This window comes from Odontomachus brunneus, unplaced genomic scaffold, assembly GCF_010583005.1.
Source record: "Odontomachus brunneus isolate Ranch 3 - 2012 unplaced genomic scaffold, Obru_v1 Obru_scaffold_136, whole genome shotgun sequence".
Lineage (NCBI taxonomy): Eukaryota > Metazoa > Arthropoda > Insecta > Hymenoptera > Formicidae > Odontomachus > Odontomachus brunneus.
The window spans coordinates 495,816-505,412 of NW_022639586.1; the positions used below are offsets into that span (position 1 = coordinate 495,816).

The following is a 9,597-nucleotide window of genomic DNA, read 5'->3' on the forward strand; positions in this document are numbered from 1 at the left end:
TCTCTCTCTCTCTCTCTCTCTCTCTCTCTCTCTCTCTCTCTCTCTCTCTCTCTCTCTCTTTCTGCCTTTCTTTCTCTCTGTCTCTCTATTCGCTCGTCGGTTCGCTTCGACCGAACGAGCTGACACGTTCCGGTCCGTTTCAATGCAACTTGCACGGTGATATGAGCGCATTCGCAACACGCAACATTCGCGGTCGGCGTACGAGAATCTTGACGACGACGACGACGACGACGACGACGACGACGACGGTGCGCGTTCGAGAGTGGCTCGACGTCGGTACGCGCGACGTAATTACGCGCGCATACGCAGCCACGCAACGCAGCTGCGTACTTGGCAGCGGTGAGCAAAAATACCCTTGCGGTTTTGCGATAATGCCCGTCGAATGGAACGGAGGAGCGCCGGCGGTCCCAGCACCCGAGAGAGTCGAGCGCGTGTGTCCAACGGTAAATGATCGGGGAAACGAGAAGAGAAGGCCGTATGAGGGGGTTGGGAGGCAGGGAAGGCAAGAGAGAAACACCGACGACGAAATGCGAATCCAACGGCGACCGGCCGGGGCAGGCCAGGTGGAAAAAGGTGGTTTACGGATAGCTGCGTCGCGATCTGCCGAGATTGCAGCAGGTCGGAATGATCGCGCGTATGCCACGCTCGTTGCTCGCGCGCGAACGGATTTAATTAGGCATATTGGCAGGTCCCTGGACTGAGAGGGAGGGCGGAGGGGCCGCCGTTAGTAGCCGTCGCCGTTGCGATGGGCGCGATGCATGCGCGCGAGCGACCAAGCGTCGAGGCACTACCGGCACGCGGTATTCGAACGATTTCATAGGCGTTCCGCTGGCGTAACTCGCCGAGCCGTAATGGAGAACGGCTGTATACGTGGGGAAACGTAACCTGCGGTAACGATGATTCGACGATCCGCCAACGTGGGCACTTAGGGTACTATCAACGTCTGCAAGCATTATACAGGATGTTTGCGCGTATAAAAAAGACATTACCGAAAGAAAGTTGCGGCGAGGAAGCTCTCGGCGGAGATAGCGGAGATTAAACCGCGGCCTCCTCCTCCTCTCTCTCTCTCTCTCTCTCTCTGTGTGTCTGCTTTAAACCAACCAAAATTTTCGCAAGACACGGAAAATCAGGAAAGAGAGGAGATTGCTCCTTCGTTTTGACGGGGTACCGACTCGCCAGCTAAATCCGCGCTAAATTGAAAGAGGAAAAATCTTACATCAAGTCTTCGTGTTTTGATTAACTTCTTCTTCACCATCGACAATTCTCGTCATGGAATGAAGAGATTAATAATTTAATACGCGATTCAAGACACACAGATGACTTTGCGAGTCTCAGGCTTTTTTAACACAAAAAATCTTTTGAGTCTCGAAATTTGTGTTGCATTTATGAGACTTAGAATAAAAGTATCAATGTCCGGACACGTGTCTGATCCTGGACATTTTTATTGTTTTGGTTTTTAAATATTGAAATTTTAAACATAAAGACTACATACATATATTCTCTGTTAAAAGCTCGAATATTAAACAAATATTTAAAGAGCCAAACCATAAAAATGTCTAAGATTGAGTCCGGAGATTGATACTTTTTCCGTATATTTTATCGATACTTGAAAAAGAAAAAGAATGTGCGACTCGTAATTTGCACGGATGGAACGAGGGGAGCAGAGTCGCGCTCTCTCGCGTGCATCCCAGATAGATTTTCCCGCGTGTCCCTTCTGAACTTGTAATTTTCTTGCGTGAGGTCGGCCGTCTCCTCGCCGGGGTAACGAGTCGCCGCGCATACACCGTCGTAGTACCTCGTAGCACGATACGTTCGCGGTGCTGGCGTGGCGCAAGTTATTGCCGGGATTAAACAACTTTGCTGGATGATTGATTGCTTTGTGCTCGCCGGCGTTAAAACCTTTTCACAGCGAGGTACGCTGCCCACGCGGGAGGTGGTGGCTGCTTTATCCGTCCCGAGCGTGCTTCGTTCGCTCCGTCTCTATCTCTCCCGCTTTTTCTGGCATCTCCGCATCCTACCGGGATAACTTACTCGCGTCTCTTCGTGTACACCGGCGCTTTCAGCGATGCCTCCGCACCACACCGAAATCCATCACGTTCGGCTAAGTCGCGCGAGCGCTCGCTCGCTTTTGTTAATTTCATTGATTTATTTGTACTTCTTCCCCTACATGAGACCTATCGCATCGGCCGACACGTTCCTCCCCCTATCTGCATATTATTTATTTCGTCGTGATATCTCGAGACGTTGAAAACCGCATCGCACGGCTCGTTACGCGCCATCAGCTTCTTAACTGTATGGCAATAATTTGCCTTTTTCCGTGACTCAGTCTCTCTCTCTCTCTCTCTCTCTCTCTCTCTATATATATATATATATATATATATATATATATATATATATATATATATATCTATCTATCTATCTCCCAACAGTCCCTCTTGCCGCGGTAATTACCATGTCAGCGCGTGTTGTGACTTTTTCGCGTCGCCGATGCCCCAGGTAACCATGAATTTCATACGGCAACAGGTCTCACCCTCCATCCCCCAGCCTCCCTCTCGGGCTCATCTTTTTACACAAATTTCCCTCATCCAGGTGCGCGCGGCTGCGGCAAGCGACCGCGGAAAATGGCACGCCGCATCGGCGCGGATAGTCTGACTCAGCTGCGTCGTGATCATAATTGCTCGCTGCACGGCAGGTAGAAGTGCCGTTGCACGTTATAAGCTCGGATCAGCTTACTCTCCATCGGGAACGCTCGTTCTCTGTTGCTCTTCATCCGCGCCCCCTTTCTCCCCTTTTCTCGCTCCCCCGTTCGCGTCCCGTTGCCCCTCGCCCACGGAGTCGACCTCGTTTAGCCCATCTTGAACTTTCCTCATTCGATTCGCGTCCTTTCAAACTTCGTTACCGGACTTTTGCCGCACGCGCCCCGATGCCATCGGACGTTTCTCTTTAAGAAACATACCGTTTCTCGAATTCGCAATCGAGTCCACGACTGTGTTCCCCATCAGCGACCGCATCTAGTCACGCAGCTATTCAACGTAACGACTCACGATAACAGGAGCAAAAACCGCATAGCGGGATATTACTTACGGAGAGGAGAACGGTGTGCGCTGGGTGCTGAGGTCAGGTCGAGCGAACGAGCGAGCGAGCGAAAATTAAGGACATGCCAAATTCGGCGACCCCCTTCCCCTCCGCAGCGTCAAAATCTCCGGGATCGTTCGCCCAGGTTCGAGCAGATTGCGGCACGTAACAGCACTACGGGGGCCCATTTACTGCTCATCGCGAGATTCCGAGCCGGTGACAAGCCGAGACACCGAATACAATAGGAAGACCAAGTTACGACTGTTAATCCGCGACGCGACATTAAACGGCGTGTTCCGCGAATTTATGACCGGCGGTATATCTTCCAGCAAGTAGCGTCATACGGCGACGACGACGATGATGACGAGACCGTGTCTCTGTGAATGTAACCGGCCGACGCATAACGCTTTTTCACAATCAGCGAAAGCTTCACTTGTCGCTCCGTTGTTCCGCCCGCGTGATCTCTCCGGCGCGTCATTGAGCGTAACGGAATTGCTGTTCTGTTTCTTTGTTTTCTTTGTTTCTTTTCTCTTTTCGCATTCTTTCTCTTCTCTGTGCTGTCTTGCAGCTCTCGTGACCGCAAACAGTTGTATGAGCATCGCGCCGCTTTTGCGCAGCCCCGGCACAACTCTAAAAATTACTTCTTCTCTCTTTCTCTCTCTCTCTCTCTTCTCCTTTCTCCCTGTTTCCAACGACGTGCCGATGTCCCCTCTGCTCCTTCGCGGTTACTTTCTTTCCGACGCTCTTTTCGCCCGAGATTTCTCGTGGGAGCGTCTCGACTTCGGGATTGTTGCTGCCCTAAGTAGTTCACCGGTACATCCTACCGAAGCGTGTCCCGGCCGTTGGCAGTCTTTCAAGCGCATGAGTGGGACGGAATCGCCGGGGACGACGCTCCTTCGGATCCGCGAACAATGAATTTCGCACTTATAATTGAACGTGTCGGTGTTACGGGCAACGTTCCTAATGTTAAGTGCACAGCTAAGCGCGTGGGGAAGGCATGCTTGTTTTCTTGCGGAACACAGTAGCGTCGCGGAGTGGTATCCGTTGTCGAGGGAGCGGTAATAGCGCTTAATGCGTCGAAGAGCCCGTAGGATCAGCGCAAATTTATGGTCACGCATTGCGACGAACGATTTACAGTCGCGAAAGTGACCTAATCCGAGGCGCTCTGTGATCGTTTTCAATTTGGTAGATTACATCTCAGAAAATATAGTCTTATCTTTAGTGGAATCCTCCTGGCCTCTCGCAAGAGAAAAATGTTCTAAGTTTAAATATTCTTAAAATTCTTAAAGAATTTCGTCTTTTATCTATAATCAAATCTCGCTCTTAGTAGAAATTTTTTCTAGTAAAAGAGCACTCTGCTTCAAATATTTCCGAATAGAATTGCAACTAGCCGGCCTGAATCAACAGCTAGTAGCTAACTAATACATATTAAATTTTCCAGCTTGTTACTAATTCGTTACAGATCGATTATTCACTGATATATAGAATCAGGTTTGTGGTTTAGCCGTTGCCCAGCCATTACATATCAAATTTTATAGAAAACAGATGGCACTGTCTATCCTAAAATATATAACTTAGCTACCATATCATCAAAAGTATTTAAAAGGTATTTAAAAAAGTCAAACAGCAAATAAAAATATATTGAGATTACGTTAATTTCATAACAATTTATAAATAAAAGCAAAGATATGTTTCATAAAAGCAAAGATGTTTCTTGTAAACGTCCTAACGATTTATTTTGACAAAATACGTATCTTTTTGGACTATTTTCTCCCAAAAAGTAAAGTACCTCATTTTGATACTTAGATTACTTATATTTTAATCTACTCATGAGCAGCCATAATTTTATCAAAAAATAATTTAAGATTTCGAATATCACAAAATAGGGCTAAAAGCTTACGAGAGCTTAGCCATTTTCTTTACTATCCCGTGATCGACGAGATTCAATTTCTACCAGGGTTCCTATTGATTCAGAAAAAAAATTAGAATAATATTTAGTGAAATTTCCGATTAAAAGTTCACTTTATTAGAAAAGGAATAGTCTTTCGGTAAGAGCTTAGCTTGAAATGTCGAATTTCAGAAAAAAGCATCTTATATAACTAGAATTCTTTTTCTGGCCAGGATAATTTCCTTTTGATTTTAGAAGAATCTTTTTGAAGTCATGTATAAGAGGATTCCTCTAAGAATAAGATTATATCTTTTTAAGAGTATATTCGTCTCTCGTTACTATATGGCTTGCGTATGACGTAGTTAAAAGTAGTACCTTAACAATCTTCTTCAGAGAAGAATGCATGAGAAGAAACATATGTTGAAACCTTTCCGATACTCTTTTCATGCGTACTTTGGTCTTGCAGCGATGTATTATGTCTTCGCGAAAAATCGCAGTCGGACCCTTCCATTTTTCCCGATAGCCACTTTGGCCCGCGATAAAATATAAAACGGAAAGGAGAGACTCGCGCCGAGAGAGACGAGCGGGAGCAGTACTTTGCTTTTACTGCGAGCATTAGTGAGATCCATGTGCCACGATGGCGTCGATAAAATCCAGTGGACATATCGAGTGATATCCCATCAAAAATTACCGTCACGTTCCCGCCACGAGGCTTGTTACGTTTACGCCTTATTGTGTCGCGTCGCGAATTTTGGAGTGCGGTGTTCTCGGCGGATAGCCTCACGGAGGGACTTCCCGACGTAACTTACCGGCGCCGTTCTTCCTGATTATGTCACCATCGGCGCGGTGAGCGCACACTGGCAGTCCGCACGTTTCCGTCGTTCCCGTGGACCGAAAAATATTCGCGACGCCGGCCGTTTCGCAGCTCGCATTCCGTGCGTTCTTTTCTTGCTCTCTCTTGCGGCCGTTCCTTCTCGGCGAGCGAATGTCGGGAATTGCTCGCGATACTCGGCTTTGCCGGGGACAAAGGCCGGAGCGGGCGTCATTCATACTGAAGTGCCCTCGACGTCGTTCCGTCTCAAAACGTTAATTTTTCGCAGGAAGTTTGTCGCTCGCCACTTTGGCGCAGTCATGGTGCGTAAGTGCTCTTCCTCCCACCGGCTTCGGTTGTCGCGCTCGTTCGCTCGCTTACGTAGGATTCGATTCGTACACGTGAGAGGACGCCGCTCGGAAGGAATTCGCGCGAACCCGCGGCGCATTTCGCAGGTATAACGTGATCGTAATGTAACGCACGTGATAATGCGATCAGCGCGACGAATGAAATTCGGCTGTTCAGCCTGAGACGCGCGCGCTGGAAGATGGTGCACGACGCGGCGCGACTCACGTCGAGACGTCATACCGAACAAGACTTTTCTACAATTATCAGCAATGCAAATTGTCTGAATTCCCGGATCGCCGAGCTCACCTCGAGATAAAAGGAATTTCGTGTCTGCCGTTTCCGGGATTCTTCGTTCGAGCCGTGTCCGGTGTGACAAGCCAGATTAATGATTTCCAAGGTCTTCCCCATCCTCCTCCTCCCTTTCACCACCATCTACTCTTTCTCCACCGGACTTTCCCCTCCGGCCGACGGGCAGGATTCGAATTTTTCGTCGCGAACTTTCCGCAAGTTTTTATCTAGGCGCCCAGGTACTCGGCTGAACTTTCCTTTAAGATTTACAGCTTGCGTTGGCGCTCGCTCGCGCGCGCAAAAGTTCGCACGAACGTTTCCATTGCCTCTCTCTCTCTCTCTCTCTCTCTCTCTCTCCCCTCTCTCTTCGCATTTCCATTCCACCTCGCGTTGTGCACGCACGCGTGCCTCAGGAAGCTACGTGGATGCACGTGCGATACCCGGCTGCGCGTATATCTTACGTTACATCTGTACTTATAACCGCGATACCTCAGGTACACATGTACGCATGGCGTGTACGTATACGTGTTTAGACCGGGCCACCGTCTCTCCTCCCCCGCGGAACCGATACTCCCATTAGGCTATTGGAGAGACCTTATTGCCCCACCATGCGCCATGGAACCTCGCTACGATTATATTACGTTATTGTAATTGATTGCAGCACATGTAACTCTCCGGCGTGATTCTTAAACAATAAACTCATTACCCGGTAACAAGGAACGCGCCGATACGCCGCACCAGCGGTAATAATCTATCTCTCGTGAGCAGCCATCGCCCAGGTTCGAGTCCCCTGTAGCAGCAGAACGATTCTCGAACGACCGATTCGCGTTTGATCGATCGTCCCGACCAGTCCCGACGGTCGTAAGCGTGCACAACGATCTCGGTCCTCTTCTTTCACCCTCCTCCTCCTTCTCTTGCTGCTGCTGCTGCTGCTGCTGCTGCTGCTGGTGCTCCTCCACCGTCTTCTACTCTTCTGCTCTCTCTTTCTCGTTCCACCTATTCTCCGCGCTCGGACGCGATTCTCTCGAACGCTCATCCGAAGCACATCACTCGGGCTACGCTCGTTCTTCAACATTTGCTCGCAACAAATCACCAATGTGCGTTGCGTACGAGAAGAGGGAGAAACGGACAGGGAGAAAGAGAGTTCTGTATTAAATCCGTTTTCGCGAGCGAGGCCGTCTGTTCGCGTCGTTTTCAGGCCTCGAGAAAGCACTTTTCCCATAAAGGAAGGATATTTTTAATCCGTCGCGTACAATGTTGGCTCTGCGGGACTAGAACGAATGTCTGATCGCTCGCCAACTTTCGTAAAGAGCCCGCGAAATTTTCAAAACGGCGCATCTATTTGCAGAACTTGATTTTATTGCGCTACCGTCTTATAGCTGAAGTTTTCCTGCGTTTCTGGGACCAAAACATGTCGAAATATTTATCGATCTTTCCCAAAGTTATGGTGGCTCAAAGTTGGCCGCTTCTGACAGACTCAGATTGTACCGCATGTTCCCAAAAATATGACGGTACGCGGAAGATTAATATGATATCGTATCACTTTCTCTCCTCATATGAGCGAGGGAAACTAAAACAAAGTACACGGAAGCCGCGAACTGTCGAAAAACTTGTCGATAAACAAAGAATGTCGAAAAGTTATTATTGCAAAGAATTCTACTTCGTCTATTGATTGACAGGCCAAGAGAAATTCGAAAGAGCACGTTGGGGTAAAGCAGGATTCGCGGGGGAACGGAAGCGCCTCGTGGAAACTTGCAAAATTCGCGTCTGCCGGATTTAGCGCGAGCGTTTAACGCGGAGGAGCACTTTGCGAGTGATGAAGCACCTTGGTTGAGAATCAAGGTGTTCCCGCGAAAGAATCCCGGCTATGTCTAATCGGGCGATTGTGTGCGCCGGGAGATACCGTTCCCACGGAATGTTAATCCGATCTTCATCGGCACTTCTTAGCGCGCTCGCGGGTGCACCGGGAAGGTCGACTGCTGTGTGAGACAAACGGAGCGTCACGACAATCCCGGTCGCTGTCGCCGACGACGGCGTCTGGGCTTCGCGATCACACGCGCGCATTGTTGCGCAATAATATGATGTTGCGAGTTCTCTTGATTATCCGCGAGCCAGCAAACAAGTGCCGCCACGACGGGCCACGCCGCAAAGGATGTGTGCGCGCCGGGGAAGATTTATCTACATTTAATGAAACTGCCGACTTCCTAGCCGCGATTCCTTCCGCGTTGATGTCGAAGCGCGGGATCCCGCCGGTGCACTTCCTCCTAACCGTTCTCCCCTTTATGCTCCGTGACTTTTCCTGAGCGACAGAGTATATATTTATGTAATTTCCTAAGTGTTTCTCCGCCATACCGTTGACCCCGGCGGGTTAGCCGGGTTATAGAGTGAAGATTATGCGAGAACCCCGAGGATGCGCCTTTAACTCGCGCGCCCGTGCGCGCGTAGTGATCTCTGAATCCGTGCATTATCTCGCCGTACATTATCTCGCGGATAAATGTTTCATTGTTGTGCCTCTCTTTGCCGCGGCGGTGCCGTGCTCGTGCTCGCGCGCGCGCGCGCGCGTGTGTTTTCTGCTGATCGCTTCGACACGATAGCGCTACGTCGATTTATATGATTCTAGCCGATATCGCAGTGAGTTCTCGTACCGAATTATTACGCCGTATTTATGAATACGGATGCTCGCGATTAAACAGCCTTTTGCTGGAACGCGCGGGCGTGTATACCAAATAATTATTATTCTCCTATTCAATTTGCAATGCCAATTAATATTAACGTTTGCGTACAACTCACAATAAATCGCCCCGAAATAAATTAACGCTAATTATTTGACCGAATTCCGCATGGCGTAGCGCGCTGCGCGCGCTCGATCATGCTTCTCGCATATTGAATCGGATTAAAGGGCGCGACCGCAATTACGTATTTTCTGTGCAACTTTGCCACGTCCGGGGAATCGGGAACAATGAGCGAACCAAGTTTTTACCCTCACGCCTCTTTTGCCGTTCTTCCACCACTTCCCCTTGCTCCTTTCGCGCGTTTCTTCGGGGATTAAGCGGATTATGTCTTCCGCGCCCGGGCGAGAGACGATGGCGCGCTTGTTCAGGAAATTTGCTTCGACAGTTGGGTCGTTCATGCATATATTCACCGCCGGCGCTCTCTTTTCCACGGTTTCCTCAAATATCGGTAGTGG

The 9,597-nt window shown here is 49.2% G+C and overlaps 3 protein-coding genes across 7 annotated transcripts in view; 2 read left to right on the forward strand and 1 right to left on the reverse strand.

The window, feature by feature from the left end:
* The window catches only part of LOC116850194 (autophagy-related protein 16-1), a 510,030-nt gene that overhangs the window by 255,518 nt on the left and 244,915 nt on the right, over positions 1 to 9,597 (forward strand). The window lies entirely within an intron of this gene.
* Positions 1 to 9,597, forward strand: part of LOC116850198 — a 143,964-nt gene that overhangs the window by 71,755 nt on the left and 62,612 nt on the right. The gene's annotated exons all lie outside the window — the stretch shown is intronic.
* The window catches only part of LOC116850193, a 240,188-nt gene that overhangs the window by 55,130 nt on the left and 175,461 nt on the right, over positions 1 to 9,597 (reverse strand). The gene's annotated exons all lie outside the window — the stretch shown is intronic.